Source organism: Lathyrus oleraceus, chromosome 3, assembly GCF_024323335.1.
Source record: "Lathyrus oleraceus cultivar Zhongwan6 chromosome 3, CAAS_Psat_ZW6_1.0, whole genome shotgun sequence".
In the NCBI taxonomy this organism is placed as follows: domain Eukaryota; kingdom Viridiplantae; phylum Streptophyta; class Magnoliopsida; order Fabales; family Fabaceae; genus Lathyrus; species Lathyrus oleraceus.
Window position 1 is genome coordinate 435,140,610 of NC_066581.1, and position 11,020 is coordinate 435,151,629.

The 11,020-nt window shown below is 38.0% G+C and overlaps 1 non-coding gene across 1 annotated transcript; it reads right to left on the reverse strand.

The window, feature by feature from the left end:
• Positions 1–3,218: 3,218 nt before the first annotated feature.
• Positions 3,219–3,325, reverse strand: LOC127133692 (small nucleolar RNA R71). Its single transcript, XR_007807642.1, has one exon. It is a non-coding gene; the product is annotated as a small nucleolar RNA R71 (small nucleolar RNA).
• Between the last annotated feature and the right edge of the window lie 7,695 nt (positions 3,326–11,020).

The following is an 11,020-nucleotide window of genomic DNA, read 5'->3' on the forward strand; positions in this document are numbered from 1 at the left end:
ATTTCAATCAGAATTAGATCCAAGAAACTTTATTTAAAAATAAAAAAAAAAAAAATATATATATATATATATATATATATATATAAAAACGAAAAAAAAAATAATAATAATAATAATAATAATAATAATAAAAAACGAAAAAAAAAAAACAAAAAAAACGAAAAAAAAAATAAAAAAATAAATAATAATAAATAAATAAATAATAATAAATAAAATATAACAAAAAAATTTGGACTTGGGTCTCTCTCATTTGAGCCCACAAAGCCATGAAATTCAGTCTATAAATACCAAGGCTTCACTTGAGAAAAAGGAAGAGAAGCAAAATACTCTGAGGTTTCCTTGGAACAAAACCCTGAGGAAAAAGATAGTGAGAGAAGAGCTAACAGAGTTCAGAGCAGCCTCCAAACCCTGAAGGGAACTCAACTGCACAGAATCATCTTTGCCTCACGGGTGCAACTCAATTTCAATCAAGCTCTCCAATCAGGTTTGCCCTATATCCATCATCTTTATGCCTTTAATTTGAATGCTCTAAATGTATGAGGTATTATGAGTGAATTTGATACCCTTTTGATGCATGTGTTTGACAAGAGGTTTAGGCCTCCTACCCTTGGTTGCTTTTTGTGAGCTTTTTGTGAATTGAAAGAGCATGATTCATGTGGTTAGATTTTAATTTAGGGGCAACTCTTGGTTACCCTATCTTGTTTCACTAACCCTTTTGTTGAGTTTTTGTGAAGGCACATGACTTTTGCAGGGAAAACTTGCGTGGTTTCCCACTTTATTTGTGGGATAACCTTTGGAGGTTTCATTCCGATTACTGATAACATGAAATAGTATCACATTCTAGGACTCAATTTAATTAAATTATATTATCATTTACTTCAATTTATCTCATTTTATTAGATATTACGCGGTATTTTCTTTCTATTTATCTCAGGTGGTTTATTTGAAGCACAAGTAAAAAAGGAAGAAAATGAGGTGCAAAAAGGAATGAAAAGAACCAAATATCAAAAGCCAAAGCCCAGCCCAAAAAGCACAGGCGTTGTGCCTGTGACGAGCGTCACAAAGGCTGTGACGAGCGTCACGCTTTACACACTTGTGTGACGAGCGTCACACATGGTGTGACGGACATCCCACCATTCCCCTATATTTTTGGCACCAGGAACGCAACAGACCACGTTGAAGCTACTTTCACGCTTGACCCTTGGAACGTGAAGACCATGTACACAGAAAACCCTTGGAAGCAGTTACAAAAAGTAGCAGTATAAATAGTAGCTTTATGGAAAGCTCTCAGTTCCACACTTCTTCGCCGTTTTCTCTTTTTCGCAATTTTTCTCTTACAGCAGTACAAGCACATTTTTTATAGCATTGCTTTTACGATTTTTATATTGTTTCCTTTGCAATTTCTATTTTCTTTTCCAGCAATTAAGTAATTTTTCGCACAGTAGTTTCTACACCGGAAACTATTGTGTACCTTTCACCGGATCTAACCTTACGTTAGAATCTAGTTTTTTTTATTCCTTCGCTTTTATTTTTCTGTTTGATTGAAGAATTCAAGAACAAATCCAACCGGCCTGTGGTGGAGTGTTCAAGACCGCTATTTAATTTCTCAGGTTCTTTAATTATTGTTTGAATTTATATATGCCCTGCTTTACTGTTTATTTATATTACTTGCCTGAGATGAATCTGTTTATGCATGATAATTATTTAAGTTTGTTTAGCATGTCTGGCTAATTTATTTCGGTATCGGTATGTAGAGTAAGCGGAATGAAGGAATCAAAACTAAGTTGGTTTAATTACATTTAAAAATAAAATCAATCTTTTTACGGTCCCAATTTACAGGTTTAATAACAAGGTTTTTGTACGAAAGTAAAAGACATAAAGAAGTTAAAAGCAATAGAACGAGAGTTTGAGTTTTTGACTGGACAGTGTTAATTGGACATTAATTCTAGATCAGGGCGAGAGCAATTTTTAGAGTTAATTAAATTCTAATCTTTTTCAAAAAGTATTTTTAAAGGTTGAATGTGAGGACGAGAGTTAAGCATTTGAATTTAATTATATAACCTAAATCAACAGAGCGAGAGTTTGAGATAAGGGTGTTTAAACGATTAGTGTTTTTGACTTAACTAAACGATTAGCATTTGAATTTCTACGGATTCTATTGTTTTCAAAAAGTGGTTTTTGACTTAACTAATAAGTGACAGCTACGTTAATATAAAATCATAGTTTATTCAACAGAGCGGGAGTTTGAGATAAGACTTTTAATCAATAGTGTCAACTGAAAAGATTTATTTTGAAACCAAGAAACCAACAAAGAATTGATTCCCTAATTACGACGAACTACATACCGATATCCGCTTTATTAGATATTTATTTTAGATCTTATTTTAGTTTTAGCTTTTCCCCTAAACAATCAAAGTATTACCTGCCTTAGCTTTACGAAGTAACCTTAGAAAACGGTATATCGATTCATAAGTCCCTGTGGGATCGATATCTTTTAAAACTACGCGATAGAACTGTGCACTTGCAGTTTGTACCCCAAATTCGACTCATAAAGTCGCGATCAAGTTTTTGGCGCCGTTGCCGGGGACTTTTATTTAGTCGATATCGTAACTCTTCTGTTACGCTGTAGAGACTAAGGCTTTTCTTTTTCTTTTTCTTTTCTTTCTTTTGTTGATTTGTATGCCACACACTCGCTCACAAGGCGAGCCGTTCTACTTATGAATCAACGATATCGAACTATATCTCCGAGTTTTACGACGAATTCGGGAATATCGTGCTGCAAACAATCTTCCTCCTGTTGAACTTCCTGATTTCAAAAATATTTTCCCTTCGATACCCGAGATGGCAGAACCAGCTCGTGCTCTTCGAGATTACGCCGCTCCATCGCAAGATGAGCCGCATTCGAGTATTGCTCCACCCGCAATCGAAGCAAACAACTTTGAACTTAAACCTTCACTGTTGCAGGCAGTGCAACAGAACCAATTCTCTGGAAATCCTACCGAGGATCCAAACCTTCATTTATCCGTATTTGTCCAATACGCTGATACTGTTAAAGCTAATGGTGTCACTTCAGAGGCAATTCGACTTCGTCTTTTTCCTTTCTCGTTAAGAGATGCGCTAGAAGATGGCTTCAATCTCTTCCTTCCAACTCAGTCACCACATGGAACGAGTTGAAGAAAGTTTTTCTTGCTCGATATTTTCCGCCAAGCAAAACAGCTATGTTAAGAGCCCAGATAAATGGATTTAAACAGAAAGATAACGAGTCTCTCTTCGAAGCATGGGAAAGATACAAATACATGATGAGACTTTGTCCACACCATGGTTTAGAAGACTGGTTAGTAATTCATACCTTCTATAATGGTCTCCTGTACAACACGAGGTTAACAATAGACGCCGTCGTAGTTGGTGCACTAATGAACAAACCTTATGCTGATGCTTACCCACTTATCGAAAGCATGGCTCAAACCACTATCAGTGGGGAAGTGAACGAACAATGGTAGAGAAACCTCAAACGAAAACTGGCATGTACGAGATAAGTAACCTTGATCATGTTAATGCAAAAGTGGATGCTCTGGTCCAGAAAATTGAAAGTTTAAACGTATCACCTCCAGCCACCGTGGTAGCCATAACTCAGAATTGCGAAGTCTGTGGAATCCAAGGTCACACTCCTGCAGATTGTCAACTCCTAACAGGAATCCAAGCGGAGCAAGTAAACTATGCTCAAGGAAGCCCCTACTCGCATACCTATAACTCAAATTGGAAGAATCATCCCAATTTTTCATATAAGAGTAATAATGCTTTATACGCACCTGGACAATCTCCAAATCAAGCCCCAGCTATACCTCCGGGATATCAGAAGCCGATCCCATCTACACCTAACAATAATGCCCCTAGGAAATCCAACTTGGAAATCATGATGGAAAACTTTATAGCTTCTCAACAGCAAACCAATAAAGATTTCTTAAACCAGAATGTACACACTGGCGAACAAATTAAACAACTAGCAAGTAAAGTAGATGCCCTGGCTACTCATACAAAATGCTGGAAACGCAAATTTCACAAGTGGCTCAACAACAAGCGCCTACTGCTGCCCCAACTGGTACATTTCCTGGCCAACCCCAACCTAACCCAAGAAGCCACGCTCATGCAATTATACTGAGAAGTGGAACGGAAGTGGAAGGACCGTCTGACCCAAGGATAGAAAACCAAAACTCTGAAAAGTCAACTGAGGAGGAAAGTGAACCTAAGGAAAAGGAAGAGAGTAATAAGGAAACCGTAGAAAAGAAGGAACCTTATGTACCTCCACCACCTTATAAACCACCTATCCCTTACCCTCAAAGGCTTATTAAAACCAAAGATGCGGGCCAATTCAAAAAATTTGTTGACCTACTAAAACAATTAAACGTCACAATTCCGTTTACAGAAGCTATTACGCAGATGCCCTCATATGCCAAGTTTCTAAAAGAAATTCTTTCTAATAAAAGGAAACTTGAAGATAGCGAAACTGTTACACTCACCGCTGAATGTAGCGCTATAATCCAGAATATGCCTCCTAAACTTAAAGACCCAGGTAGTTTCTCTATACCCTGTCACATAGGAAAATTTGTCATTGACAAAGCCTTATGCGATTTAGGAGCCGGTATTAGTGTTATGCCTTTATCCATATGCAAGAGACTTGAAATGGGAGAATTAAGACCAACTAAAATGTCTGTGCAACTAGCAGATCGTTCCGTTAAATATCCTGTAGGAATTCTTGAAAACGTTCCAGTGCGCATAGGTCAATTCTACATTCCAACTGATTTTATAATTATGGATATTAGAGAAGATGAAGTTACACTCATTATACTGGGAAGACCGTTCTTAGCAACTGCCGGTGCAATCATAGACGTAAAACGAGGACGACTCACTTTCGAAGTAGGAGAAGAGAAAATTGAGTTCATTCTTTCCCAATTTTTGAAAGCACCTGCAATAGAAGATACATGTTACTTCGTGGATATCATCGATGAATGCATAAAAGAAACGGAGTTAGAAAAAGATAAATCATCTGACTATCTTGTAGAAGACAAACTTAACCAATGTTTGGCAATAACACCGGATCCAACGCAATGCCTTAAGAAACCAACCCTAGACCTGAAAACACTTCCCAAAAATCTGAGATATGAATTCCTAGACTTAGAACTTGAACGACCAGTGATAGTTAATGCTGACCTAGGAAGACTCGAAACAGAAAAACTCCTGCATATCTTAAGAAAATATCCAACCGCACTAGGTTACAACATCACCGATCTTAAAGGAATAAGTCCTTCTATTTGTATGCACCGCATCATGCTAGAAGAAGACTGTAAAACTTCTAGGGAACACCAGAGGAGACTAAACTCGATCCTAAGTGAGGTAGTGAAGAAGGAAATAACCAAGTTATTAGAGGCAGGTATCATATATCCTATATCTGATAGCAAATGGGTTAGTCCTGTACACGTAGTACCAAAGAAGGGAGGTGTAACAGTCATTGAAAATGAAAAAGGAGAAACTATAACCAAACGAATCGAATCAGGATGGAGAATGTGCATTGACTATAGGAAACTAAACAAAGCAACCCGAAAAGATCATTTCCCTTTACCATTCATTGACCAGATGTTAGAACGATTAGCAAAACATTCTCATTTCTGCTATCTAGACGGTTACTCAGGTTTCTTTCAAATACCGATTCACCCTGATGACCAAGAAAAGACAACGTTCACGTATCCTTTTGGTACCTTCGCTTATAGACGAATGTCGTTTGGCTTGTGTAATGCTCCTGCAACCTTCCAAAGGTGCATGATGGCAATATTCGCCGATTTTCTAGGAAACATCATGGAAGTATTTATGGATGACTTTTCCGTATGCGGACAAAGCTTTGAAGAATGCCTTGAAAACCTAGAAAGAGTTCTAGAGCGATGTGTAAAAGTAAACCTAGTACTTAATTGGGAAAAATGTCACTTTATGGTACAAGAAGGAATTGTTTTAGGACACATCATCTCGAACAGAGGAATTGAAGTAGACAAAGCCAAAATAGAGGTAATCGAAAACCTTCAACCCCCGAAAACTGTGAGAGAAGTACGAAGCTTTTTAGGACATGCCGGTTTTTACCGAAGATTCATTAAAGACTTCTCTAAAATAACTAAACCTTTAACCGGACTATTAATGAAAGATGTTGAATTCATATTCGACAATAAATGTTTAGAAGCATTTCAAACGCTTAAACAAGCACTGATCTCCGCACCCATAATGCAGACACCAGATTGAAATGAACCATTCGAAATAATGTGTGATGCCAGTGATTACGCTGTAGGTGTTGTTTTAGGACAACGAAGGGATAAAAAGCATCACGTTATATATTACGCAAGTAGAACTCTAGATGAAGCACAAATGAATTACGCCACAACCAAGAAAGAACTTCTAGCAGTAGTGTTTGCGCTAGATAAATTTCGTTCTTACTTGGTCGGAGCCAAAATAATCATCTACACTGACCACGCTGCTATCAAATACCTCTTAACAAAAAAGGATGCTAAACCTAGACTCCTAAGGTGGATCATGTTGCTACAAGAGTTCGATTTGGAAATCAAAGACAAGAAAGGAACTGAAAACGTAGTAGCAGATCACCTCTCTAGACTTGACAATCTTGAACCGGAAAGAACATCAATTAACGATGATTTCTCGTATGATAAACTTATAGCTACTTTGGAAGAAAATAACGTTGATAAACAGGTAGAAACCACCTTAGCTATATTTGTTACACCGTGGTACGCTGACCTCGTCAATTATTTAGCTGCCGGAATAGTTCCACCTACCTTATCCTACCAGCAAAAGAAACGATTCTTCTATGACATAAAACACTATTACTGGGATGACCCCTTACTTTTTAAGAGAGGCCCCGATGGTATTTTCCGTCGGTGTATACCCGAAGAAGAGGTAGAAAATATAATCCAACACTGTCACTCCGCTCCTTATGGTGGACATGCAAGTACATCCAAGACCTGCTCTAAAATCCTATAAGCCGGTTTCTATTGGCCAAATATATGGAAGGATGTACATGCAGCTATTAAAAAATGTGACAGATCTCAACGCACAGGAAACATATCTAGACGTGACGAGATGCCACAAAAGGGCGTTTTGGAAGTAGAGATTTTCGACGTGTGGGGAATAGACTTCATGGGACCGTTTCCATCCTCTTTTTGTAACAAATACATACTCGTGGCAGTTGATTACGTATCGAAATGGATTGAAGCTATAGCTTCTCCAACAAACGACACACGAGTAGTAACTAGACTCTTTAAGAATATAATATTTCCAAGGTTTGGTGTCCCAAGAATAGTAGTCAGTGATGGTGGATTGCATTTCATATCCAAGGTACTCGAAAAACTACTGCTTAAGTATGGCGTAAGACATAGAGTAGCGACACCTTACCACCCTCAAACCAGTGGGCAAGTGGAAGTGTCTAACAGAGAGATTAAACAGATACTAGAGAAAACAGTCGCCACTTCAAGGAAAGACTGGTCATTGAAATTACCAAAAGCTTTATGGGCTTACCGAACTGCTTACAAAACTCCCATAGGGACAACCCCATTTAAGCTAATTTATGGAAAATCCTGTCACCTCCCGGTAGAATTAGAACATAAAGCCTATTGGGCTATTAAAAATCTAAATTTAAACTATAAAGCCGCCGGCGAAAAGAGAATCCTTGATATAAGCGAATTAGAGGAACTCAGAAGAGACGCTTACGAAAATGCCAGAATCTACAAAGAAAGAACAAAACAATGGCATGACAAGCGCATATCAAGGAAAATCTTCAAACAAGGCGATACAGTCCTTTTATTTAACTCCAGGCTAAAGTTATTCCCGGGAAAACTACGATCTAGATGGTCAGGTCCTTTTCAAATCACCAATGTTTTTCCCAGTGGAGCAGTAGAAATTAAAGGCAAATCTATGGAACCATTTACCGTAAACGGGCAACGTCTAAAACATTATCACTATGCAGAAAACAATGAAGATTCGCAAGTCTTGCACTTAGACGAAATGCCTCCAGAACTTATAGATTATAATTGATAGTTTTTATGTCGAGCTTGCGACATTAAACAAAGCGCTTAGTGGGAGACAACCCACAAATATTTTATTTTTTTTCTATTATTATTTTCTATTTCTTCCTTAATTATTCTTTTAATTTTTGTTTAGTATTCATTCTTAATTTATTTTTATTTATTAAAAACTTTTCTCTTCTTCTTTCGGCATTTGGCCAAATCCTGACTAAAACTCTTGTTTTTCTTTTCTCTAGCTAACACTAACCTGATGGGACAAATTGATCGTATGGGTATCAAATTCATAGGAACAGCTCAGAAACAAAAGTTTGAGGAACTAGCCACGAGAGAGATGATACCTAGCCTGTATGCTGATGACTGGGCAATGACTGCCCTTGGACTAAGACAAAGTGTCCTGTATTTGTTGAATCAGATTGGGTGGGAAACCGCTCCTATCCGTAGACAATTTGTCACTTACCGGAGACTGACTCTAGAATTCCTTAGTTCTCTGATCTATCTACCCAGCCATGCAAAAGGAATAAGCAGAGGTTTCATCCAGTTCAGAATGTTTAACATGGAGTACCAATTTAATATCCAAGACTTTACCAACCTTTTAGGTTTCCCTACCTCCTTTAACACATTCACAGTGAGCCAAGAAGAACTTTTCGAATATAGAGAACTTGAACACTTTTGGGGTAGCTTGACTGGAAATGACGATCCCGAGGAACATGAGTTTCTCTCTGGAAACATACATAACCCGACCTTTCGTTATTTCCATAAGATCCTCCCACACCTTATTTGGGAAGAAGCCAAACAGTACCACAGTTTCACGTGATGAACTCTTCATCATATTTTGTGCTTCCCAGAACCGTCCAGTAAACGGTGCCACTTTTATGTTAGCAAATCTAGACCACCTTATCCAAGATGAACGAGCACCAATTCGAATAGGCGGTTTGATAACCATGATTGGTAATGCTATCGGATTACGTCAGCCTATGCTTGACTTAAGCCCTTTTTGTGGCATTACTACTATGAGTATACCCTTCCTCTTCAACACTATGTTTATAGCAAACCTAGGGTCTGACGAGTTTGAGCTTATAATTAATAACCAAGTTCTTTGCTTATTCACCATGCCCGATCCTATGACTAGTGTTCATAACCGCAATAACTGGCTCTACAATCTGAATGAAACCCCCTCTCCTGCTAGATCCACTGAATCCATCCAGGACTATGAGATTTGTGATGACCAGATTCCTTATGCTGAATCAGACCCTCAGACACCATCTGGTTACTATGATATTGATCCTCCTCCTCAACCTGTTCAGACCATAGAATCGGCAATACCTGACCTTAGACATCATATGCCCGGAACTGATTATAACACCGCCATTGAAGCTTTGATGTCAGAACAAGACGCCCTCAGAGAAGAGTTCGCTAACATGAGACATGAATTTCTAGGATACATGAACGGTATGACAAATCAGCTTCACGAGCTGCTAAACCGTGTTAACTCCTTTGCTCCTCCGGCCAGAGATCATGCAGATGGATAGAAGTTGTTTTTTTTAGTTATTTAGTTTTAAGTTAGATTATTCATTAATGTTATTTCAAATTATGTTCGTATTTGTTTCTTTTTCACATTTTTGTTTTTCTTTTTTCTTCCAATGTTACATTATGATTATTTTATGAAGCTATTGATTTATCCTATTTTATTATGAATTATGCAATATCTATCAATAATGCTCTCTACTGTTGCTGCCTACATAACTTATTAAAGAAAAATATAATTATACAAAGTAGAATAGCATGCAAGGGAAATTTAAATAGAAAAATAAAATAATCTGAAGCAAAACAAAATAAATAATAAAAATAAATTACCAAAATCATCATGAAGAACGCTAGCAGAAACCTTGCCAAAAAGACTGTGTGACGAGCGTCACACAATCTATCACGGACGTCACGCTAAGTGCTTGTGACGCCCGTCATACCCCTGTAACGAGCGTAACACCCTTCTGACTAGGTGAACATTACAAAGATGTTGGAGACGACCGTTACACCTCTTCACCTTTTTACCTTCCCCATTTATTCACATTTACCCACATTTATTTACTTTTCAACCACTCCCTTTCCAACTTCAAATTTTTTTTTCTATAAATACCCACCATACCTTCCTTCCTACATCACAACTATTCTATACAATCAAATATATTTTCTTTTCTTTCCTAATTACTTCTTCCAACTCATTCATCAGTATGGCGGGAAATCAAAATTTTGGAAACATCATCTTCCGATCTGAAGATGATAATTATCAAAGGGAGCAATTCGAGCGTTTCCAACAACGAGGTGTCACCTCTACCAGGTATCCTGATTCAACTTGTTTACAACAATTAGGATTACTTCAAGGTATCGAGTGGATGCTCCGCCTTGCTGATTTAACCTTTCTATGCATGCATAATCAACCCACCTACCCCTCCCTAACCTTAGAATTCTTAAGTTCATATGCGTACAACACTCCCACCGGTGAAGACGAATTCTTAACCGGTACCGCAACCTTCCGTATGTTCAACACCGAGTATTCCTTATCCCAAAACCAATTGAGCACCATGCTACAATTCCCCATAGAAGGTCAAGTCTACCCCAGAATCCCTCCAAACCTAAACTGGAACACAGTTGCCGCTTTCGACCTCTTTAGGAAAATATCTGGTGTAGATGCCAACAACTGGGAAGAGCTCCTTGTTTCCCATATACATAACCCAACTATCCGGTACTTCATCCGCATCCTACAAAACACAGTTTTTGGAAGACCGAACAACAGCAAGGTCAACGCAAAGGAACTATTCTTCCTCGAATGCGTCTTCGAACCGAGTGCTAAGGTAAACGCCGCCTCCTTCCTATTTCATCATATTCGCACCTTATGTGCTAGAGGCCGTCAACCTTTTGTAATTGGTGGATTAATCACCACCATAGCACTT